The sequence below is a fragment of the Elephas maximus genome, chromosome 22, assembly GCF_024166365.1.
Source record: "Elephas maximus indicus isolate mEleMax1 chromosome 22, mEleMax1 primary haplotype, whole genome shotgun sequence".
NCBI lineage: Eukaryota > Metazoa > Chordata > Mammalia > Proboscidea > Elephantidae > Elephas > Elephas maximus.
In genome coordinates, this window is record NC_064840.1 from 18,985,877 (window position 1) to 19,012,241 (window position 26,365).

Sequence of the window (26,365 nt, forward strand, 5' to 3'; positions counted from 1 at the left end):
AAGTGGGAGTATGGAGTAAGGTGTATATAAACTTATATGTGACAGGCTGACTTGATTTGTAAACATTCACTTGAAGCTCAATAAAAATTATATATAAAAAAACATCAATTTATTATCTTAAAGTTCTGGAGGTCAGAAGTCTGAAATTAGGTCTCCTTTGGCTAAAATCAAGGTGTCGGCAAGGTTGGTTTCTTTCAGAAGCTCTTGGGGAGAATGCATTTCTTGCCTTTTCCAGCCTCTAGAGGCTACCTAGAAACCCTGTTGGTGTAGTGGTTAAGGGCTACACCTGCTAACCAAAAGGTTGTAGTTCAAATCCACCAGGTGCTCCTTGGAAACCCTATGGGGCAGTTCTACTCTGTCCTTTAGGGTCACTATGAGTTGGAATCGACTCAGCAGAAGCGAGTTTGGGGTTTTTTGGTTTAAAGGCTACCTGCATTCCTTGGCTCATGGGCCTTTCCTCCATTTTCAAAGCATGTATTATTTAAGCCACCAAATTTGGGGTAATTTGTCATAGCAGCCATAGGAAACTAATACAGTCATTAGTAAGTATTTTGTTTGGAGATATCTTGTGACTGTGTGGCTCTCCTGTTCCTCAATGAGCTTTCACCTATTGATTATTTATTAATAATAATAATAAAATTATTATTGATGACAACAGTCATAAGTTCTTGTTGTCAGTTGCTGTCAAGTTGATTCTGACTCATGGCAACTCCATGTATTAATATAGCTAGCATATTTGAGCAATTCCTATGTTCCAAGAGGAAAATATGAACCCATAGTATCTAATTTAATGATCACCACGATCCTATAAGGTTGATACTATCTGTATCCTTTTTATTGATTAAGAAACTGAGACTCAGAGAGAGAAAACATCCTGCCCAAAGTCACACAGCTAGTAAGTGGCAGAGCTGGGATTTGAACCCAGGCAGTCTGGCCACAGAATTCACGCTCTTAACCCCTTTGTATTCTCTCATTCTCAGGAGTGATCTTATGCCCTCACTTTGTGGTTGGGAAGCAGCCATTCCAGGAAGGAAAATGACTTCCTCAGTCCAGCAGCCAAGTCCCCTGACTCCAAGGCTAGCGCTGTCTGTACCACGGCTGAAAAATCTCAGACACATTCTCCATTCCTGGGCACTGCTGTCCAAGGGGGGAACACAGAGCCTCTCTTTGCAAGTCAAGTAATCATCTGTGTCATCTCGCCAGAGAGAAGTGGGATTTGCCACAAAATATAGTGATAACAAGTTGCCGTGGACCTGAAGGCCCTGAAGACTGACTATTGAGGTCAAGCAAAGCGAGCTCTGTGGGAGCCTGGGGTACTGCCCAGCATCACCCTCATCTCTCCACGGTCCTCACACGTGGGTTGTCTTATCTCAGTACTGTAAGCTCGGCCAGGCCTGCGACAGCGTCTATGCATCTAGCATAGTCCCCAGTATGCAGTAAATACTTGCTGCAGTCAATTCAGTTACACTGGTACCTCCTGAGCAGGGATTACCCTAGGTCCTGGAGGTACAGCCGTAACTAGGATGGGCATTGTCCCTGTCTTTGTGCAGCCCACACATGAACAGGGACATTCATCAATTGGCAACCCACCTCTGGTCACTCCATTTAGAACCACGGTCTCTCCAGAGATTGGCATATTGGAAGATGGGGTATATCACACCCTTTCTGAGCCTTATCTGTAAAATGGAAACAACACCTACCTAGTGGGGTTGAGTGAGGATTTCTGGGCAAAGTGTCTAGTAGGTCCACAAAGTGAGTCATCTCTTATGACACCACTTAAGTAAAAAAGAAAATCACTCATAGTTAAAAAGTAACTGTTGAGCACTTGGCCTTAGCACCATCTTGTTAGAAACCGCCACACCATGAGAGCCAAGCAGAGGAAGAAGCAAGTGCACAGGCTGAAGGGCAAAAGAAGAGCCAGACGTCCAAGTGAACCCCTGACATGTGCACCCATGGAGGCCACAGTAGCACGAATATGGAATGCCAGAGGCTGGGGACTCTGGCACAGTTGTTAACTGTATGTTAACACCACAACTTCTCTCTCAGTGGATCTGGGGTGTCCATCATCATCCAATTGCTGCAAACACCTCTGAGAGATCCACCTTGCTTGTACCAAATCCGTCCCTTTTGATTCTTTCTGGACTAGTTCTGTTCTCAGCTGTGCCTGATTGTAACACGTGTTCAACAAATCATCTCTTCTGCTGTCTTAGCCAAAGAATAATAAAAAAAAAAAAGTGGAAAATACCAGATGCAGGGGCATCTCTCTCTCCACAAACACACGCAGTGTTTTCCTCTAGAGGTGAAGCAGGCCAATGTGTATTTCAGGGAGCAGCAGAGGAAGTGGGTGACTTGTAGTCAAGAGCCATTCCAGATGAAGACATGAGACTTTGTCACATGGTAAGAAATCTGTCATAAAAGGAGCCTAGAGCCTGAAGGAACAGCCATGTTATGTCTCTATTGGAAGCAGATCACCAGGCCTGTCTTCCAAGGTGTCTTTAGATGGGTTCAAACCGCCAACCTTTAGCTAGTAGTTTTGAGCACTTAACTGTTCGCACCACCCAAGGATTCCTCACTTCCCACTGCAAACACTTAAAGATGGAAGGCAGAGCCTTTCCCCTCTCCAGACACACACTGAGAACACACCCTTGTGATTTAACTTAGCTCATCATTTTGCCCTGTTCTGGCTTTGAGTCTCAGGAGAGCACAACTGTTGCAAGAGGGATTGTTCTTGGCAGTTGAAGCAGAGCCAAGAGCCCATTGGTTGGCATTGTGTATCCATGGAGACTGTGTCAGGAGGCATCCCCTAAGCAGATCCTCTCTGTGGCTGAGCCCTGCTTGTGCTTTGCCTCCATCCTTGCTTGGCCTCCACTCTTCCCAGTGAGACTTAGCATCAGGCTGATGAAAGGAGATAACACAGTTGTTGAGATATGTTCCATACTCTTGAATATTTCTTTGGCGGATGGATTGACCCACTACATATGATACTGAAAACAATCAACCCTCCTTCCAGTTGACAGTCAGGTTGTTGACTGCAAAGGAAGAAGGTGATTGCTTAGAATACAAAACTCCTCTTAACTTGGAAGGTTAGAGTCACAGTAAAGTTCCTTGGAATGGTGAGAACGCAATTTAATTTTCAAGTTCCGTTAATGCTTTATATTCTACTTTGTACGGCAAGCAAGTCATTTGCATCAACTAAAAAAAAATGAAGCCAATCTCCAACTCAAGGGTTTCAAGATGTGAGGCTCCCAGGACTGTCAGCACTTCATGCCAGGCACTGTGACACAAAAGTAGTAAATGAGCCAGGACCAAGCAAACATTGATGGGTCAGTCCCGTTCCAACTGTGGGGTGGGTCACTTCTCTCCCAACGCATGACCAAAGGCAGCAACTCACTGTCTTGTCATTGCATCAAATCACGTCAGTATAAAGTGTGATTTCCACCACAAAATAGTATGAAGTCACCTGTATCCAGGGAGGGATGGGGCTACAGCATTGTAGTTAAGCTCTGGAGTCAAACTCCTAACAGGTTTGAACACCACCTGCCTTTATTAGCCACTAGCCACATATGGTTATTCGGACTGAAATATTGCTGGTGTAACTCCAGAACGGAATTTTTTTTTAATTTATTTTAATTTTTTTTAAGGTAAAACTATAAATTTATTTTAGTTTGTTGTTCAGAATATACACAGAACATACACTCATTCAATAATTTTTACGTGTACAATTCAATGACATCGATTAGATTCTTCAAGTTGTACAATCATTCTCAGCCTCCTTTTCTGGATTCTTCTTCCCCCATTAACATCAACTCAATGCCCCCTAAATTTCCTTTCTTATCTTTTGAGTTGCCATTGTCCATTTGATTCTATAGTCCTTAAAAGAACACAATGCTCAAGGCAGACATTCTTTACTAATTAACTTAAACTACTGCTTGGTTTAAAGAAAACTTAAGGAGATATTTTTGGTTTAAGATTTAAAGATTATCTCAGGGCAACACTTTCAGAGGCTCATCCAGCCTCAATGGCTCCAGAAAGTCTAGATTCCATGAGAATTTGAATTTCCGCAGCGCAGAATTTATTTTAGTTAAATTTCATTAACATAAGCCTAAATTTAAAAAGTCACATGAGGCCAGTGGCTGCCATATTGAATGGTGCAGGTCTAGAGGATTCAATAGGATGGTGCTTGTAAAGAACTTGCATGGTGCCTGACATAGAATAGCTCTCAATATGAACCAACCATCATCAACATCAACATCATCAACCTCATCATCATTGTCATGGATTGAATTATGTCCCCCCAAAAACGTGTGTATAAACTTGGTTAGGCCATGATTCCCAGTATTGTGTGGTTGTCCTCCATTTTGTGATGGTACTTTTATATTAAGAGGATTAGGGTGGGATTTTAACACCACCCGTACTCAGGCCACCTCCCTGACCCAATGTAAAGGGAGTTTCCCTAGGGTGTGGACTGTACCACCTTTTATCTCTCAGGAGATGAAAGGGAAGCAAGCAGAGAGTTGGGGACCTCATACCACCAAGAATGCAGCACCAGGAGCAGAGTGTGTTCTTTGGACCCGGGGTCCCTGTGCCTGAGAAGCTCCTCAACCAGGGGAAGATTGAGGACAAGGACCTTCCTCCAGAGCTGACAAAGAGAGAAAGCCTTCCCCTGGAGCCGACAACCTGAATTTGGACTTGTAACCTACTAGACTATGAAAGAATAAATTTCTCTTTGTTAAAGCCATCCACTTGTGGTATTAAGCAGCGCTAGAGGACTAAGACAATCATCAACCTCATCATTGTCAAGACCCACCTACTTCACTCCCTTGTTCAGGATCATCCCTGCTTTTCACCCAGCAGTCTGGGACGAAGCACTGTTCCTCCTAGCCCCCAGCTCCTTCCACCACTTAACCATTATCGGCATGGTTTTTATAGCCTCCTCCACTGTTTTCCACTGATGTGGATTTTGTTTCTCTCTCACCCCAACGCCTTTAATTCCCCAGTGAGTCAAATAATGTCAGTCCCCTTTGGAGGAGGCTGGGGCCACTTGCTAGGCACTTCTGGTACCTTAAGGACCCTTCAACCTTTCCTCTGAAATGGTGTGAGGTTTTTATTCTTTGCTTAGAAAGAGCTTTGTGGAAGACACTTGGCATGTCCTGGGCTTTGGGGAGCACGTCTGGTCCATCTTGGCTCTGCTCTTATCAAGTCTCACACGCTCTGTCAACACACTTGTAAGGATCAAGCCTGGACGTGAATATCTATTAGCTTTATGGGGAGGAGAGAATATCATAATCAAGCTGTGTCCCTACAACAACATTAAGCAGCACCACTGGGAACATCTCTAATTGGCCTGTTCCCACTCCAGCTGGAAGGCGTGTAGAAGGAAGGAGGGAATGCAAAGTGGCCACATTCCCTTTCCCCAGCACAGGAATAGGGAATAGTCTGGAGAGACTTCCTAGCCCCAGCAAGCTAGAAGCCAAGAAGGATGTGCAAGCGCCCTGCAGCTGGCTTCAGAAGACCTAGCTCTGCCCTGTCCAAGCATTGTGACCTTGGGCAAATTCCTTAACCTCACTGAATCTCAATTTCTTTACAGGTGGTCCCGACTTCTGACTGGGTTTCCAGTCCGACAACTCTGGCATAAATCGGTTCCAATGTTAAGTCGAATATCTCACTTTATTTTTTTTTTAGTTTTCATTATTATCGGTTTTTATTATCAGCATCTTTATAAATTCTATCTTTATTTGTCTTGGGGGGTTGCATGAGAATGATACCATCAGCAAATTCCAGGCTGCAACGCTGTATGCAGTACATATTACTAATGATAAGATATATAAAAAAAAAAAAGGTTGGTCATTAAGTGCAGCTGGTTGTAACTCATATACGCCATAAGTCGGGGACTACCTGTATATGGTAAGTGCAAGTATTAATAGTACTTATCCTATATGGCTGTTTCAAGACTTTAAGTGTGACAATGGATGTAGCTCTAAAGACACAACTCAATTTCAGTATCCCCGCAGTTCCACACAATGTTTTTTGCAGCTCCTTTGAGCAGAACTATCTCCCTATCTCAGCGCCTGAGATTTCGCCACTAATTATCTTGGCTTAAGGCTCTAGTGGAGAATTACACTCACCCGGGCCTAATTTGGAGCCCTGGTGGAACAGTAGTCAAGAGCTACAGCTGCTAACCAAAAGTTCTGCAGTTCAAATCCACCAGCCACTCCTTGGAAACCCTATGGGGCAATTCTACTCTGTCCTGTAGGGTCGCTATGAGTCAGAATCGACTGGATGGCAACAGGTTTGTTTGTTTGTTTTCTGGACCTAATTTGGGTGTAGGCTCAGAGTATTCTAGTCCAAGTCTTCTCAAACTTTAAAGTGCACACAGGGTACACGTTAAAACGCAGGTTTGGGTTCACAGGCCTGGGTTGAGGCCTGGGATTCTGAGTTTCTAACAAGCTCCTGGGTGATGTGGATGCTACTATCGCACAGGCTACACTTCAAGTAATGAGGCCCTACAGATGTTGCTGCACATGGTAAAATCAGTTTCCCTCCTTAGAGTTATCTCGTCCAGAGTGACACACCAACTATCTAAATATCCAGATAAAGAAGCGGCAAAACTGGCTAATAATAATAATCCAATTATGCACTGCATAACAGCTGTTCGAGCAACGTCCAGCCACTTGGACATTGTCCACGGTCTCCCTAAGACAGGGAAGAGAGGGGCCCCCAAATCTGCAATTCGCATAAACAAATGAAAGTAACAAAGTAACAGGAAATGGGCCAGGTCGCAGAAACAAAGCCATTCCCCAGAACGATGGGGCAGGGTATCAGAAAACAGCCCAGAAATTTCCTTAAAGTTGTCTTTCAGAGGCAGCCAGATGAAACCAGCCCCAGGGACATGCACAGAATATCCACCTGTGACCACTGTGTGACCTTCCTCAAGGGGCAGTGAGGGGCTGCTGCTGCAGCTGGGGAATCAAACTCAGGGAACAGGCAACTGTGCAGGCGTGACACCCCATAATAAGTCCTGCTGTGGACCCCAGAAGCCTCCAGGACAGAAGCCGTCTTACAGCCATCTTAAAAAGCTGCTGCGCATGCACCTTAGTTAACCTATCCCCTCCCAAAATGGGCCACTCGATGGAAAACCCTGCCTATGCCTGTAAATAAACATGAATCTTTTCCCACTCAAAAACCTTTAAAAATCCGTGCAAATCCCTTGTTCTGGAAGACAGGGGTAAGCATTGCCTAAGCCTGCCTCGTTTCTGCTTGCAAGCCTCTTTTAATAAAGCTTTGCTAGTTTGGGGGGGGGTTTTGTAGTATGGAAAACCCTCCATGCCTTACCTGTACATTCTTGACCAGTGAGAGGCAAGAACCTTATTTAATTAAAGACATAGAGGTGCCGGTAACAATTTGGTGAGCCAGTCAGGAGATTCCCGGGGACAAGGGGACCCTTTGTGTCCCGTTCTTGGACCCAAGGTGGTGTGGAGAGAATTGCCTGACCCTGGAGGACGAATGAGCAGCTGTCAAGACTGGTCTTTTTTTTTTTCACATTTCTCCTCAGGGTAAGGACTTCTCTCCCTTACTCCTCACAGCCCGATCTTAGTTTCATTTTCCTCCCGAGCAAACTTTCCTTTCTATTCTGTCTGTTTTCCCTTGGAAACGTGTAACATAATAATGTGGACTCAATAGATATCCAAGTGGCAGATTAAGAGTCACTTGCCTGGGTTGGGCCACCCAGGAGTCCCCCATAGATGGGTGTCTCATTCCACGGGGGCTGGAATCACTAGTGAAGGGTGAAGGGTCTCCAGTGTGACAGGTTTTCTGACCCTAGGAACCAAGGAATGCCTTCTTAAACCTCAGGGACCAGGGGGCTCCACACCAGAATTACTACTGAAAGGTCTAGGGAGGGTCCACAGTGTGACGGGTTTTCTGACCCTAGGGACCAAGGAACGCCTTCTTTTTGACCCCAGGGAGTAGGGAGTTGCTGGTCAGCTGATAGTGCACTCTTGACAGGAACTGCAGCCTGTCCCTTTTCCTCCTCTTTCCTTTCCTCTAGAGCTGGCCTTTTGCCCAGCCACTTGTTTTAGAGTTTGGGCAGGTGTATGAGTGTGTGGCAGCCATCATTTTCGTGCATCTGGATATTGTCTGTCTCTAGATGGTGCACCCTGTTTCTGGGGGATGGATGTAGATGTCTGTCTCTGTTTAGATTGAGAGATTGAAGCCCCAACATCTGGTACTGGGGATAAGAGGTAGCTGGAAGATCAAAGTGGAGATTCAGATATTCCTAATAATGTGTTAGACCTCACTAAGATCATCCTTGTTCCCCCTTTCCCTTTCTGACTTGTCTGGTCTGAGTGCTCTCTGTTTGTTTGTCTTATGTGTGACCAGGGCAGTCTGGGAGGTTGAGACTGCAAGATTATCTCAGTTGCCTTTGTCTGTGCCCTATATGTAATTTGTGTGTAATGCATAGAAATTAATTGGTGAAAAAAAAATTCAGGTTAAATTGGAACATACTTATAGAGACGCCTGAGAATTTATCGATTGGTCTGTAGAAAAAGATAATTTTGTCTTAAAGGAAAAGTAACAGTTCCAGAACAGTAAAAGAGAAAGAAATTACTTACCTTTTGCCTTTCAAAAACGTCTGTCTGACTAAAGTTTAATGGTTCTCTCATCAAAATAAGTTCCTGAGTTGGAAACCAAGCCACATGGCTTTAAGAAAAACTGAAGTTTTAATTTTAAGATCTTTGGTTAAATAACTAAAGTATTGTTTCTTGGTAACTTATGATAAACTTCTGACAAGTTTGAAAGCCACAAAAATTTTTTATAAAGAAAGAGTGCTAAAAAGGTTCATTTAACATGATATAAATTACATGGAACATGTTAAAATTCAACAGAAGTGCCTGATTCTCTTTGGGTTAAAATTTATATGTTAGTATTTCCTCTTGTGTTTTTGCCTAATATTAGGCAGAAAATGCATAATATTATATCATAATTTTATTATTTCTTTATTGCTAACTTGGTTGAAACTTTTTTTTAAATCTAGCAACATCAAAGCCAATGGACTAATTAAAGAATTCACATCATTTACTTATGAAGTTATTTTTATTACTATTCAGGTATTTAGAGACTTGATAATCTTGTTATATTCTTAATATATCCTGACTATATGGTATTAAGTCTCAAGATTATTATGTAATATATCTGAGGCTCTTTAAAATATGGCTAACAGTTACCTTTAGAAATATTTTTATCTAAAGTTTTTTTTAACTGATTTTATTTGGCCTTTACATTATGCTTGTAATTAATTTCTATCAGGTCTTTCACTACTAAGAATTATGTTTATAAATTAATCATGGCCATATTAAGTTTTGTAATCTGCAGATAAGTTTTTACTTTGCTAAGTTTCTGAAAACATCTGACCAGAATATCTCAACAAAAAAGATGGGCTCTATTGCACTTATGAAAAGGACTGTGACTAGACTCAATCAAGATTTCCAGAACTCTAAATACAGATGCTGATAGTTTTGTGGACTGCTGTTGATCCAGAATCACTTGGAACAGAAATTAACTACGTAAGACTGAGTAAACGAAACGATACTATGGGTTTAAGTGAGAATACTGCTGATGTTTTAAAGGTCTTTCTTTCTGGAAGTAAGAAATGCCTTAAGTTCCTACATTCTAGATATAAGAAACCATTTTCCTCTTTTCTCCTAAATTATCTAAGTAGTGGGTTTAGATATTGTTAACTCTTGAATTAGAAGTTCTTGTTGACAAACTTAACAGAGTTATAAATGCCACAACCAGAAAAGTGTCTAAAATCTGAACTATGACTTTACAAATTAGAATAACATTAGATTTCCTATTAGTTCTCTCGGAACGGTTTTGTGCCTTAATAGATAAATGTTGCTTTATTTATATTAATATACAATCTGAAGCCTTAGAGAATATAGTTGTTGCTGAGGCACGTGAAAAGCAGTTACTGATGCTGTTTATGCAAAAACAAACACCTCATGGGATTTGTTTCCTTGGTTCAAAGACCTTAGGGTCATGGTTTCATTGGTTATATCAGACAATTGGCCTAATACTATTGTTAGTGTTTCTACTTTACCTCCTAATTTGTTGTACGGTGCCCGAGATCTTAAAAACCGGATGATGCCCAATTACCATTTATTGAGCTTTTTTTTTAATCAAAGATTCTGTAACAAGAGTATGATCCAAAAGAAGGAACCATGAGAGAGTTGTATATAATTCTCCTGGAATCCAGGTCTCTGGCTTTCATAGAGGTTGGGGCAACCCACACAGGCCATTGCCTTTGGGTGTCCTTTTGAACCTTGAGCTTTGAAGAAAAACTGGTTCTTGAAGCCACTTTGAGGCAAAGAGTTGTCCAGATAAACTAGCAAGACTATTTTGCTCTGGGCGTTATGCTTTTTTTTTTTTTAAAAATGAATTCAGTCTGTTTTGAGAAATTGACTCCAAAGATCAGCAAATAGAGATATATTTAGGGTAAATCAGTAATCGGTTTAATCAGTCTTCAAGACGATGTTGTATGAAATACCTGTCTAATGTTTGTAATCAAACTCGTACCATCTTGCTATACAGAAAATTATATATCTTAAAGGAACCAGGTTCTCAGAGGAGAGCGACCTCATGGCTCAGACCCCGTTTTGTCTTAGGCTCCACTTCTGCTTCTGAGAAAGTGACCCATGACTGTTAATAGGTAAACCAAGGAGGGGCAGTTGCCCTGGGGAAAAAACACTTAGTATGTTTTAGATGGATTAACTGGAGACCTCCAACAGGAGAAGTCCATCCTGTATTATCTTGCTAATCTCTAATGAGAACTTGTTTGTCACATGTAAACTTTTTTATATTTTCTGTTTTCCCTAGACAAACTGTGTGTGTTCCTTCTAGATATCTTTTTATGTGATATATCCACCTATACTAGTTTAGATGATCCCTTTCCAAATGATAGTGAATTTATGGGGACAATTTCTTGTTTAAATTCCTGATAAATGCGTGGACACTTTGAGAACTTTAGGATTATCTCTAGATATCCAAAGTACATATTAGAAAGGTAATGTTAAATTTGTTACCCATTGTAAAATGAGAATCAGAAGAAAGCCCATTAGTCCAACACTCAGGGTATGGTTGGTAACTTAAATTCCTATTTATGGTATAGTTGAATTAGAGAAATCTTCAAGAAATTTATCAATCACTGTGGGCCTAGAGGCACAACCCGGGTTCATGTGCCATTTTCAGTCTCAGACTTAAGCCAGTGCAAAGAAAAGTTAGGGACTGTGTCAGGAGACTCTGAGAGGTTTAAGGATGAGTTCATGAAACTCAGCTTAAATTTTAATCTGACCTGGGGAGGTGTGATGGTCATTTTAACTCAGTGTTGTAGTACAGATGCGAAGACTAGGATCCTGGCTAAGGCTAGAGAACAGGCAGACGACGCTAATCGCCCACAACCAACACGTGTTATTTTCAGACCTGGAGGAGAAGCAGTCCCCGAAGCAGAGCCAAATTGGGATTACAATAGGGATAGTAAGGAAAGAGCCAGACAATTAGTTGCATGTGTCATAGGCGGGATTCAGAAGTGTGTAGCCAAGCCTGTTAACTATGACAAAGTCAGAGAAGTCACTCAGGGGTTAGAAGAGAATCCAGCTGTATTCCTCACCAGGCCTACTGAATCTTTTAGGAAATATACCAATATTGACCCTGAAAGTAGGGAAGGGAGAGCCTTAATGGCCACACATTTTATCACCCAGTCAGCATCAGACATAAGGCGGAAGTTACAAAAATTGGAAGCGGGTCCCCAGACCTCATTCTCCCAACTGGTGGAGGAGGCTTTTCAGGTATTCAGTAACAGGGACATGGCTGCTGAGGAGAAAGTGAAGAGGGAATCTGAAGAAAAAATGAAGAGAAAAGCCCGCTTGTTGGCAATTTCTCTCCAAGGCCGCCCACCTCGAGGTAACCCCAGAGGACCCTGAAAGCCTGGATTTGGGTCAGCCCGGCAGCCGGTGAATATAGACCCTGACCAGTGTGGGTATTGTCAAAAGCAAGGCCATTGGAAGGTGGAGTGTTCCAAGCGCCCTAAAGCAAGATGCCTGGATGACCCCCCTCGAAGGTCTGGACCGACAACCCCCATTCAAGAATGATGACATTCTCAGAAGAAGGTCTTGAAGAGGTTGAACACTGACGGGGCCCTAGAGCTCGCCTAGCTCCCAACTGTACCATCAATATCTCCATGGGAGAGCCCAGGGTTACACTCGATGTGGAAGGTAAGGAGACTGAATTTGTTTTGGATACGGGAACCACCTTCTCTACTTTGAATTACTTGATAGCCCCTCTTTCTGGGCAGACTGTGTAATTACTGGCCTAAGCAGGAAGCCCAGAATTATGAAATTCACTCGTCCCCTCTTGTGTCTGGTAAGACCATACTCCCTAACACTCTTTCTTCTATGTCCCAGAATGGGCAGTCACTTTGTTGGGACGGGATCTAACGAGTAAGCTTGGGGAAAAAATACATTTAGAGACAGATTTAATAAGTGTCAAAAGTGAAAACCCAGAGTTAACTAATGTACCCCAACCTAGACACCAGATACCACCAGACATTGTAAGTCAGGTGACCCCAAAAGTATGGGATACAACCACATCAGGGAAAGCAAAAGCTATAGAACCGATACTCATTAAACTAAAACCAGGAGCGCCTTACCCCTGGAAGAAACAATACCCACTGAAGCCTGAAGCTCAAGTTGGCATCAAACCTTTGTTAGAACATTACCTATTGCATGGGTTAATTAGACCTTGTCAATCACCCTGTAATACTCCGATACTCACAGTAAAGAAACCGGATGGCACCTATAGGTTTGTACAAGACTTAAGGGTGGTTAATGAAGTAGTAGTTCCTATACACCCCATGGCCCCCAATCCCTACACCCTTCTAACACAAGTCCCAGGAGACACCCAATATTTCACAGTCTTAGATCTGAAGGATGCCTTCTTTTACATCCTGAATTCCAATTTCTCTTCACCTTTGAATGGAGGGACCCAGACACGCAAGAAAATACACAATACTCCTGGACCCGGTTACCCCACGGTTTCCGAGATTCACCCCATTTATTTGGAAATGCCTTAGCAAAAGAATTAAGAGAAATATCTTTGCCAGAAAGCACATTATTACAGTATGTTGATGATTTATTATTGGCCAGCATGACCAAAGAGGCCTTGGATACAAATACCTTCCTCTTACTAAATTTCTTGGGAAAGAGGGGATATCAGGTATCCCCGAAAAAGGCACAAATTTCCCAAACCCAGGTGGATTATCTTGGATTTATCCTGATGCCTGGTGTTTGTAGATACCTTCACTGGATGGGTAGAAGCCTTTCCCACAAGAACAGAAAAGGCTTTAGAAGTGGGAAAATTCCTATCACAAGAAATAATTTCCCAATTTGGACTACCAAGGTCTTTACAATCTGACAGTGGCCCAGCATTCGTAGCAAAAATAACCCAGGCTCTCTCCACAGCCTTGGGCATAAATTACAAGTTACACACAGCCTGGTATCCTCAGTCCTCAGGAAAAGTGGAAAAGATGAATCAGACTCTAAAAAGGACATTGGCAAAGCTTTGCCAAGGAAGTCAGGAAACTTGGATTAAGTTATTACCCACAGCCCTCATGAGAATTAGGGCTGTCACTAGGCGAGATTTAAAAGTCAGTCTGTATGAAATACTATATAGAAGGCCCTTTTTAACAACAGATCTACTATTGGGTCCTGAACTACATCAACTTCTTAAATACATTACCCATCTGGGACAAGTGCAGAAGGTCTGAAAAGAATATGGTAATAATGTGCTCCCCACACCAGAAAAAGGAACCCCTACTCCTGCTAATCCAGGAGATACTGTCCTTCTTAAAACTGGAAAGAAGGATGACCTGAAGATTAGCTGTCTGAGAAATGGAAAGGGCTCTTCCAGGTCATACTGACTGCCCCTTCAGCAGTCAAACTTAAAGGAATCGCTCCAAGGATTCATAATTCTAGAATTGAGCTTTGTACCCCACAGGAGCTGGCTGACGGACAAGGAGACATCACCTACACCTGTGAACCAATAGAAGCCTTGAAGCTTCTCTTCAAAAAGACGACTTCTATGTAACAAGAAACCTCAACAGAAGCACCAGAAGAGAAGCAAGCATACTCCTGAGAACCACAAGAAAACCTAAAGCTCCCCTTCAGAAGAGTAACCCCACCTCACAGCAGATATCCTATAGACAAGTAATGTTTCTCTTTACTTGTTATATAACCCTAGACCTTTCCCAGGCCCCGTCTAACACTCTTATTAAATTCTACCCCACTAGCCCCATCCCTACTCTAGAGATAGTTGACCCTGGGCTGCCAAACTTCCCTTTTTGCTTTTCCCCTTACTTGTGAGGACTTATCATCATCTCCTCCCAACCCCCTCAGCCAGCACCTGGGTACTATGCCCTGGCTAAGTCTCTAGTCTATGAAGCAGAGGAAGCCCCATCCTCTAAAAAAACCACCTGTGGTTTTCTCCGTGCAAAACCAGAAGCTAAAAATGCATCCAACAGTTCCTTAACAGTGAAGCAGTAGTAGGACTCAATAAGATGCTCCAGCAATCAGGCTGGAAGCGAGTCTGTGGAAAACCTCCATCTATCACCCTGGACTACTCACCCCAAGTCTCATCTTTAGCCACTCCTACCCAGGGCACCAGTGGAGTCTTGCACCGGAAAAGGTGGGTACCAGTGACACTCCTAGCCATGGAGGTAGCCACCATAGCATCTGGAGCCTTGACTGGGGGAATAGTATACAATGCAGTCACAGCCCAAAATATCTCAGCTATTCTGGAAAGAGTAGCTGAAAAGTCAGGCCCAGGACTTTTGGCTTTGAAAACTTCGATACACTCTTTAGCCAACACAGTCCTCAATAATTGTCTAGCCCTGGACCATATTCTGGCTGAGGAAGGAGGGGTATGCACAGTAGTAAATACCTCTTGCTGCTTCTATATTAATACCTCAAAAGAAGTAGAACTTCGAACTCAGGAATTGCTAGCTCAAGCAAATTGGTTATGAGATAATCGGGCTAAGTTAGCCCTAACTATGTAGGAACAGGTAAAACAACACCTCCCACCAATAGCTTGGTTTCTCCCCTTCCTGGGGCCCTTAGTAGCAATACTTTTACGACTTATGTTTGGCCCCTGCCTGTTTAAGCTTTTGATAAAGTTTGTACCTGCCAGATTACAACAATTTCAGGCCAAGCTCCTGGTCATGCAAGGCTACCTACTGATTTCCCAAGAAGGGGTCCTGATAGTACACACTTACTTAGATCAGGTAGCAAGAGACTCTACTCGGTTAGGCAGGAGCAATGTCCCAGTCCAGCACAAAGAAATTAAGAAGCAGAGACCTCCGTCCACATTCCCATAAAGATTTATGAGTTTGAAGTCTCTCAGAGGGGAGTAAGACAGGGAACAGAGGGGCCTCCAAATCTGCAATTCACATAAACAAATTAAAGTAACATAGTAACAGGAAATGGGCCAGGGTGCAGAACATTCCCCAGAACAATGGAGCAGGGTATCAGAAAACAGCCTGGAAACTTACTTAAAGTTGTCTTTCAGAAGCAGCCGTTTCAGAAACTAGCCCCAGGGACATGGGCAGGACATCCACCTGTGATCGCTTTGTGACCTTCCACCAGGGGCAGTGAGGGGCTGCAGCCGCAGCTGGGGAATTGAACTCAGCAAACAGGTGACTGCACAGGTGTGACACCACATGATAAGTCCTGGTACAGATCCCAGAAGACTCTGGGACAGGAGCCATCTTAAAGCCATCTTAAAAAGCTGCTGAGCACGTACCTTAGTTAACCTATCCCCGCCCAAAATGGGCCACTTGCTGGAAAACCCCACCTATGCCACAGAATAAACATGAATCTTTTCCCACTCAAAAACTTTAAAAAACCCATGCAAATCCTTTGTTCTGGGAGACAGGCTAAGTGTTGCCTAGGCCCTCCTTGTCTCTGCTTGCAAGCCTCTTTTAATAAAGCTTTGCTCATGTGCCTTATCTGTTCATTCTTGACCAGTGAGAGGCAAGAACCTTACTTAATTAAAGGTGTAGAGGTGCCAGTAACACCCTCCGGGGGTGCCTACCCACCCCTCCTGGTGCTCAACAGCTTTGGCCTCCAGGACATGTACCTGGCACTCATGGTCACAAGGTATACCTGAACACCATCAAGCGCTCCCTCCTCATCATCTGACTCCCAGGAGCTGGATTTCCTCCATTATAGCATCAAAGTTGTTCCTGTGGGTACAAATCATGGGATGAAGAAGCTTCTCCAAGAGAAGTTCCCCAACATAAGCCGTCTGCAGGACATCAGCGAGCTGCTGGCCACCAGCACAGGGCTGTCAGAGTGCAAGGCAGAGCCCAAGCACATTAAGAAACTGCCTCAGGCTATCCCCAGGCAGGGCAACATGGGAGCCCAGCAGAGTGCCCTGTGGGTCACTGAGATCAGTCCTGGATGACGCTGCAGCTCATTGAGATCTAGGAGGGTGTCGGGAAGGGAATGTGGTGTTCCACAGTTTCATGCACAAGATGCAGGAGGAGCTGCAAGCCAGCCTGGCGGCCAAGGGGAAGAGGCTGGCATGGAAGGCCCAGAGGCAGGACTAGCAGGCCCACAACGTGCAGCACAAGCGGGAGCAGCAAGATGCCCACAAGAACAGCCTGGTGGGCATGAAGAGGGCAGGTCAGAGCCTGGTGGGGCTGAAAGGGCCCTGCCAGAGGCTGACGGGGGCAGCTGACCTGAGGAGAAGGAGGAGGAAGCTGAGTATTTCCCCTGGGGGGGGGCACAAGGAGCCTCACGAGGACATGTTCCCAGAGCTGACCAAGAAGAGACAGCTACACGGGCCTCCTCACAAACACCAGCAGGTAAAGGATCAGAGGCCAGACCAGAGGCCTCCAAAGCCCACCTACAGTCTCGCGGAGCCTAGGCCAAGCTGGAGCCCAGAGAGGCTGCAGGGGGAGGGGGCGTTGCACAGACGTGAGCCCCAGCAAGTTCAAGGGAATGCCCCAGATTGGGGCCAAGAGACACTGCCCTGGGGCTCCCACCAGGCTCCAAGTGCAGCCTTCAGTTTCCTTTTCTAAAGGAGCTGTTTCTCTAACTCCATCCCCACCCCACAATAAATGACTGATGGTCCCAAAAAGAGAAAACACCTCCCCCTTCCTTTCTCCAGGGGATGCCCACAGCCCGACTCTGCAGCAACCCGCCCCGCAGCCCCACCATCCTCCGGAACAGGTGCCCCTGCTGCGGGGAGGAGTAGGCACCCGATCCTTCTCCCAAGCGCCTGAGCTCAGCAGGTATTGGGGGCCTGGCATGGACAAGGGTGCTGGGTCACAAGACCGTACCCCTGTTGCCAGGCCAGCATCCAAAGCCTCTCTGCCATGACCTTCACAGTAGCCTGCCTATATGTGCACCTGGAGCCCCAGGCCCCACGGACCCAGGTGTTTGTACAATGTCCAAATCACGTAACATCCTATTTCACAGAACATTTAGTGGACCGTTACGGCATGCATGCCTATAATAATAACTGCTAACATTTATTGGCATACTGTATACCAGGCCCTGTGCCCAGTGCTTCATATATTCTAACCCAATTCCAGCTCATAACAACCCGATGTGTTATAGAGTAGAACTGTAGTCTTAATGACAGCAGATTGTCAGGGCTTTCTTCCGCTATACCACTGGGTGGATTCAAACAACCAACCTTTAGATTAGTAGTCAAGCCCAAATCATTTGCACCACCTATACACTAGTTTGGAAACCCTGGTGGCGTAGTGGTTAAGTGCTACGGCTGCTAACCAAAGGGTCAGCAGTTCAAATCTGCCAGGCGCTCCTTGGAAACTCTATGGGGCAGTTCTACTCTGTCCTATAGGGTCGCTACGAGCTGGAATTGACTCGACGTCACTAGTTTATACACTAGTTTGGAGCCCTGGTGGTGCAGTGGTTAAGAGCTCAGCTGCTAACCAAAAGTTCGGTAGTTCGAATCCACCAGCCACTTCTTGGAAACCCTATGGGACAGTTCTGCTCTGCACTACAGGGTTGCTGTGAGTTGGAATCAACTTGATGGCAATGGGTCTGTTTGCTTTTTGTTTCATACACTAGTTCATTTAAAACTCACAACACTGTTACAGGGAGGTTCTATTATTAACCTACCAGTTAGTGGCCAAGCACTTAACCATTTGCACTACTCAAGGACTCTACTAGCTGTGTAGTCTTGGGCAAATCACTTAACTTCTCTGAGCCTCAGTTAATATGTGTTAAATTGTTGTGTGTGCTAAATGAGATAATGTCTGTAAAACACTTTGCCCATACAGGGCACAAAGTAAGTGCTCATTTAAAGACAGTTACCATACCTTGAAGGAGCCCTGTGGTGCAACTGTTAAGTGCTCAGCTGTGAACCAAAAGATTGGCGGTTTGAACCCATCCAGTGGGTCCAAGGGAGAAAAACTCAGCAATCTGCTCCGGTAAAGATCACAAAGATTGCAGCCTAGAAAACCCTATGGGGCAGTTCTACTCTGTCACATGGGGTCACTAAGAGTCAAAATCAACTCAATGATACCTAACAACAACAACAATCATAACTTGTGTGGAAATAAAATCTTCCAAGTTCCAGAGCCCCCACTTACTTCGTAGAACCAAAGGTTTTTGACAAGGAAACCCTCTGGGTCTTCATGTTATGGACCAAGGGAGCCTCAAGGAGTAGCCCAGAGTCTCCCAGCAAGCAACCATGAGCTTGAACTTGTCTCTTGCCAGTTGGCTGATCTTTAAGCCACACCCTCAATGTTGTCTCCAGGGGCCAAAGGAGGAGCTGAACCGCCCAAGACAGTCAATGAGGAAGAAAATGGTCTCTGGTGGCAGGACACAGAAAGAAGGAAAAGATTTGGTCCAGTGCTCCCAGATCCCATCTTGAACACGTCCATCACCCATCACCTCGCTGGGTAATTGCATACATGGTTACTAAGTTACAACTCAAATTACACCCTGTGGCCTACATTTGGGAAACAAAATCACTCTGCTAAATTTGGCACTGGGCTTCCGCATTTATAAATCCATCTCAGGGTGGGATCCAGGACAAATAAAACTCTATTCCCTGGGCAGGTTCCAGTGAGGCATCCATGCTTACTAACAACTCAGTGAAAGCTCCCGAGAATCACAAGACTTGTCAAGAGCTGGTGAGGCATGTTAGAGGCCTCAAACCCAGATGCCTACAGAGGCCAGGCAAGTAATGTCAACGAATGAAAAAGTTAGGCCGGGCAGGTACTGGGGTGAAGGGTACATGCCCAGTGCCATGGATTAAATTGTATCCCTCCAAAATACGTGTTGGAATTCCAACTCCTATACCTGTGGATGTGAGGGAGCCCTAGTAGTGCAATGGCTAAGCGCTTGGCTGCTAATAAAAAGGTTGGCAGTTCAAACCTACCCGGCTGGTCTGTAGGAGAAAAGACCTGGTGCTCTGCTCTCCTAAAGATTAAAAAAAAAAAAAACCCATCAAGTCCATTTCAACTCATAGCGACCCTATAGGACAGAGTAGAACTGCCCCATAGAGTTTCCAAGGAGCACCTGGAGGATTTGAACTGCCGACCTTTAGGTTAGCAGCCATAGCTCTTAACCACTAAGCCACCATGGCTTTCTCCTAGAGATTGTAGCCTACAACTCCCTATGGGGTAGTTCTACGCTGTCAGGGGTTGCTTTGAGTAGAAAATTGACTTGACAGCACCTAACATACCTGTAAATGTAATCCCATTTGGGAATAGGATTTTCTTTGTTACGTTAATGAGGCCACATCAGTATAGAGTGTGTCGTAAACCTAATGACTTTTAAGGTTAATCTGCTTAAGAGCAGATTAGACACAGAGAGAGGCAAGCACAAATGGGGGAAAAATAGATGCCACAATGGAGATCTCCAAGGAACCCAGGAAAGAACGCCCAGGCTAGAAAAGCCGAGACAAAGGTTTTCCCCAGAGCTGACAATGATCCTTCCCAGTGGCTTCACTATGGTTGGTGTCACCCAGTGTGGTAACTCCTGGTGTTATCTGTCCCACCCAGGCCGGCCAGTGAACCTCTCCGTAGTGGGCGGGGTGGCCAGCCCACTCCGCCCCCCCCAGCAGTGCTACACTGTGCAGCTGCCTCTCCCAGCCCTACCCCTCACAGCTCCCCGCAGCTCCTCCTCTCCCACTGGCCAAGGTAGAGGCCCTCCTTTTTGCACAATGGAGGGTCAAGCCCAGGCACCCACACCCTGGGGTGCTGACAAGTTACTACACTGGGTGATGAGCAAGTGACACCAACCCTAGTGACACCACCGCCTTGGTGGCCCCTTCCCTAATGGTGCTGGCCTGCCCGTCACCACTGCTGTCACAGGCTGTGGAGCCATTTTGGTGTCACCCTCTCTGACAACGTCAGGGCGTGCAGTCCACACCCCCAGCCTCCCCTTAGAGATGTCACTGAGGCTTCCCCTAGAGTGGTGCCCTGAATTTGAACTTGTAGCTTCCTGAACTGTGAGAAAATAAATTTCTGTTCTTTAAAACCACCCACTCGTGGTACTTCTGTTATAGCAGCACTAGCGAACTAAGATACCCAGTCTAAAGGGGGCAGCTGCTATTCAGCACTGGCCAACAATTCCCATGTGGAAGTATGGGCCCAGGACTGCCAGTCCCAGCTCCATCACTTACCAGCTGTGTGACCTTGGTCAAGTCACTTAACCTCTCTGTGACTCACTTTCCTCATCCATAAAATGGACATAATAGTACCTGCCTCTTAGGATGGGTATGAGGATGAAATAGTTAATACAGTGAAGTATGTAAAACATTGCCGACCCCACAGTAAGCGCTCCAAAATTGTTAGCTATTATTGTTAAGAGGAGGTATTGGTGGTACAGTGGTAGAATGTCTCGCCTTCCACAAAAGAAAACTGGGATTTGATTCCCAATACATCTCATGTGTAGCCACCACCCATCTGTAAGTGGATGCTTGTGTGTTGCTATGATGCTGAACAGGTTTCAACGGAGCTTCCAGACTAAAAAAGACTAGGAAGAAAGGGCTGACGGTCTATTTCCAAAAACCAGTCAGTGAAAACCCTATGGATCCCAATGGTCTGACTGACAATCACGGGGATAGTACAGAATTGGGGAGTGTTTCATTCTGTTGTGTATGGGGTTGCCATAAGTTGGGGCCAACTCAGTGACAGTAAATAACGTTAATATTGTTAAGTCAATGGCTTTGGAACAAGGAATTTGGGGAGCCAATAATGGGGCAAGAGCCTTCAAGCTATTCCCTAGGGACACTAACTTCATGGGCATCCACACGTCTATCAGTTTGTCGTACTGTGGGGGCTTTCATGTTTCTGTGATGCCAGAAGCTATGCCACCGATATTCAAATACCAGCAGAGTCACCCATGGTGGACAGGTTACAGCTAAGCTTCCAGACTAAGACAGGCTAGGAAGAAGGACCTGACGTTCTACTTCTGAAAAAAGTTACCCAGTGAAAACGTTATGAATAGCAGCTGAACGTTGATATAGTGCCAGAAGAGGAGCCCGTCAGGTTGGAAGGCACTCAGAATGAGGCTGGAGAAGAGCTTCCTCCACGAAGTAGAGTCGACCTTAATGACGTGGATGGAGTCAAGCTTTCAGGACATTCATTTGCTGATGTGGCACAGCTCAAAATGAGAAGAAACAACTGCAAACATCCACTAATAATTGAAACATGGAATGTACAAAGTATGAATCTAGGAAAATTGGAAATTGTCAAAAATAAAATGGAATGCATAAACATTGATATCCTAGGCATCAGAGCTGAAATGGACTGATATTAGCCATTCCGAATTAGATAATCATATGGTCTACTATGCCAGGAATGACAACTTGAAGAAGAACGGTGTTGCATTTCTGGTCAAAAAGAACATTTCAAGATCTATCCTGAAGTACAACACTACCAGTGATAGGATAATATCCATACACCTTCAAGGAAGATCAGTTAATAAGACTATTATTCAAATTTACTCACCAAACACTAAGGCCAATGATGAAGAAATTGAAGATTTTTACCAACTTCTGCAGTCTGAAATTGATGAAACAAGCAATCGGTATGCATTGATAATTACTTGTGATTGGAATGTGAAAGTTGGAGACAAAGAAGAAGGACTTGTAGCTGGAAAATATGGCCTTGGTGATAGAAATGATACCAGAAATCACATGATAGAATTTTGCAAGACCAAAAACATAAACAGCAACTATACACGTGGACCTTGCTAGATGGAATACACAGGAATCAAATCAACTACGTTTGTGGAAGGAGATAATGGAAAAGCTCAGTATCATTAGAACATGGCAGGGCCAACTGTGGAACAGACCATCAATTGCTCATATGCAAGTTCAAGTTGAAATTGAAGAAAATCAGAACAAGTCCACGAGAGCCAAAGTATAACCTTAGCATATCCCACCTGAATTTAGAGACCATCTCAAGAATAGATTTGATGCATTGAACATTAATGACTGAAGGCCAGTCGAGTTGTGGAATGACCTCAAGGGCATCATACATGAAGAAAGCAAGAGGTCATTAAAAGGACAGGGAAGAAAGAAAAGACCAAAACAGATGTCAGAAGAGACTCTAAACTTGCTCTTCAAAAGAAGAGTAGCTAAAGTGAATGGAAGAAATGATGAAGTAAAAGAGCTGAACAGAAGATTCCAAAGGGCAGCTCGAGAAGACAAAGTAAAGTATTACAACGACTTGTGCAAAGACCTGGACTTAGAAAACTGAAAGAGAAGAAAATGCTTGGCATATCTAAAGCTGAAAGAACTGAAGAAAAACTTCAAGCCTCAAGATGCAGTACTGATGGATTCTACAGGCAAAGTACTGAATGACTCAGGAAGCATCAAAAGAATATAGAGGGAATATGCAGTCACTGTACCAAAAAAAAATTGATCGATGTTCAATCATTTCAGGAGGGAGCATATGATTGAGCGATGGTGGTACTGAAGGAAGGGGTCCAAGTTGCACTGAAGGCATTGGCAAAAAACAAGGCTCCAGGAAATAACGGAATACCAGTTGAGATGTTTCAATAAGAGGATGCAGCACTGAAAGTCTCCACTCATCTATGCCAAGAAATTTGGAAGGCAGCTACTGACTGGAAGAGATCCATATTTATGCCTATTCCCAAGAAAGGTGATCCAACCCAATGTGGAAGTTATTGAACAATATCATTAATATCCCATGCAAATAAAATTTTGTTGAAGATCATTCAAAAGCGGTTGCAGCAGTACATCAACAATGAACTGCCAGAAATTCAAGCTGGATTCAGGAGAGGACGTGGAACAGGGGATATCACTGTTGATGTCAGATGGATCCTGGCTGAAAGCAGAGAATACCAGAAAGATGTTTACCTGTGTTTTATTGACTATGCAAAGGCATTCAACTGTGTGAATCATGACAAATTATGGATAACATTCCAAAGAATGGGAATCCCTGAACATTTAATTGTACTCAAGAGGAAACTGTACATAGATCAAGAGGCAGCTGTTCAAACAGAACAAGGGGAAACTGCATGGTTTAAAGTCAGGAAAGACGTGTGTCAGGGTTGTATTCTTTCACCATACTTACTCAATCTGTGTGCTGAGCAAATAATCCTAGAAGCTGGACTACGTGAAGAAGAACGGGCATCAGGAATGGAGGAAGATTCATTAACGACCTGTGTTACATAGGTGACACATCCTTGCTTGCTGAACGTGAAGAGGACTTGAAGCACTTACTGATGAAGATCAAAGACTACAGCCTTCAGTATGGATTACATTTCAACATAAAAAAAAAATTCTCACAACTGGACCAATAAGCAGCATCATGATAAAAGGAGAAAAGATTGAAGTTGTCAAGGATTTCATTTTACTTGGATCCACAAGCAACACCTATGGAAGCTGCAGTCAAGAAATCAAAAGACATGCCGCATTGGGAAAATCTGCAGCAAAAGACCTCTTTAAGGTGTTAAAAAAGCAAAGATGTCACTTTAAGGGCTAAGGTGTGCCTGACCCAAGCCATGGTGTTTTCAATCGCCTCATATGCATGTGAAGGCTGGACAATGAATAAGGAAGACCAAAGAAGAACTGATGCCTTATACTATTGAATACATGGACTGCCAAAAGAACGAACAAATCTGTCTAGGGAAAAGTACAGCCAGAATGCTCCTTAGAAGCGAGGGTGGTGAGGCTACATCTCACATACTTTGGGTGTGTTATTAGCAGGAAACAGTTTCTGAAGGATGTCACGCTGGGTAAAGCGGAGGGTCAGCGAAAAAGAGGAAGACCCTCAAGGAGATGGATTGACATAGTGGCTGCAACAATGGGCTCCAGCAACAAGCAACGATCATGAGGATGGCGCAGGACTGGGCAACGTTTCGTTCTGTTGTACGTACGGTCGCTGTGAGTCGAAACTGACTCGATGGCACCTAACAACAACAACAACTGCATGGGACAAGACCAAGTTGACTAAAGAATCTTTTATTTTGGCTGGAGCGCTGGCAACCCAAGATAGTCACATTGGCACTCTCCCGCTGATCATAACTTTGACTCTTGCTTGTGCCTACACACATGGACCTCACCAGATGGAATACACAGGAATCAAATCAACTACATCTGTGGAAAGAGACAATGGAAAAGCTCAATATCATCAGTCAGAACAAGGCCAGGGGCCACCTGTGGAACAGACCATCAATTGCTCATATGCAAGTTCAAGCTGGAGTTGAAGAAAATTAGAACAAGTGCATGAGAGCCGAAGTGTTACCTTGAGTATATCCCACCTGAATTTAGAGGCCATTTCAAGAATAGTTTTGATGCATTGAACACTAAGGACTGAAGACCAGATGAGTAGTGCAGGGACATCATACATAAAGAAAGCAAGCAGCCATTAAAAAAACAGGAAAGAAAGAAAAGACCAAAATGCATGTCAGAAGAGACTCTGCAACTTGCTCTTGAACAAAGAGTAGCTAAAGCGGACGGAAGAAATGATAAAGTAAGAGAGAGAGCTGAACAGAAGATTTCAAAGGGCAGCTCGAGAAGACAAACTAAAGTAGTATAACGAAATGTGCAAAGACCTGGAGATAGAAAACCAAAAGGGAAGAACATTCTCAACATTTCTCAAGCTGAAAGAACAGAAGAAAAAATTCAAGCCAAGAGTTGCAATATTGAAGGGTTTTATGGGGAAAATATTAAATGACGCAGGAAGCATACAAAGAAGATGGAAGGAATGCACAGAGTAACTGTACCAAGAAGAATTGGCCAATGTTTAACCATTTCAGGAGGTAGCATATGATCAAGAACCGATGGTACTGAAGGAAGAGGTCCAAGCTGCACTGAAAGCGTTGGCAAAAACAAGGCTCCAGGAATTGTCGAAATACCAATTGAAATGTTTCAAAAATGGATGCAGTGCCGGAAGCACTCACTTGTCTATGCCAAGAAATTTGGAAGACACCTATTTGGCTAACCAACTGGAAGAGATCCATATTTATACCCATTCCAAAGAAAGGTGATCCAACAGAATGCAGTAATTATCGAACAATGTCATTGATATCACACACCAGTAAAATTCTGCTGAAGATCATTCAAATGTGGCCACAGCAGTACATCAACAGGGAACTGCCAGAAATTCAAGCTGGATTCAGAAGAGGACATGGAAAAAGGGATATCATTGCTGATGTCAGATGGATGCTGGCTGAAAGCAGAGAATACCAGAAAGATGTTTACCTGTGTTTTATTGACTGTGCAAAGGCATTCGACGGTGTGGGTCATAACAAATTATGGATAACATTGCAAAGGAAGGAAATTCCAGAACCTGTACATAGAACAAGAGGCAGTTGTTTGAACAAAGCAAGGGGATACTGCGTGGTTTAAAGTCAGGAAAGATGCGTCAGGGTTGTATCCTTTCACCATACTTATTCAAGCTGTATGCTGAGCAAATAATCCGAGAAGCTGGACTATATGAAGAAGAATGGGGCATCAGGATTGGAGGAAGACTCATTAGCGACCTGCATTATGCAGATGATACAACCTTGCTTGCTGAAAGTGAAGAGGATTTGAAGTACTTACTGATGAAAATCAAAGACCACGGCCTTCAGTATGGGTTACACCTTAACGTAAAGAAAGCAAAAATCATCACAAATGGGCCAATAAGCAGAGTCACGATAAATGGAGAAAAGATTGAAGTTATAAAGGGTTTCACTTTACTTGGATCCACAATCAACATCCATGGAAGCAGCAGTCAAGAAATCAAACGACACATCACATTGGGCAAACATGTTGCAAAAGACCACTTTAAAGTGTTAAAAAGCAAAGAAGTCAC

The 26,365-nt window shown here is 44.0% G+C and overlaps 1 protein-coding gene and 1 pseudogene across 7 annotated transcripts in view; one reads left to right on the forward strand and one right to left on the reverse strand.

Annotated features, from left to right (window-relative positions):
* Positions 1-26,365, reverse strand: part of CMKLR1 (chemerin chemokine-like receptor 1) — a 183,961-nt gene that overhangs the window by 133,535 nt on the left and 24,061 nt on the right. For 2 of the 7 annotated variants that reach the window (XM_049865991.1, XM_049865990.1), the window contains one exon: positions 16,212-16,291. The exons of 4 other annotated variants lie outside the window; for them this stretch is intronic. The gene's annotated coding sequence lies outside the window, so the exon portion shown is untranslated. Of the gene's footprint in view, positions 1-16,185; positions 16,292-26,365 lie in introns of all 7 variants that reach the window. One more of the 7 variants, XM_049865992.1, reaches the window with a different exon arrangement.
* On the forward strand, positions 14,609-17,432 carry LOC126066073 (suppressor of SWI4 1 homolog; annotated as a pseudogene).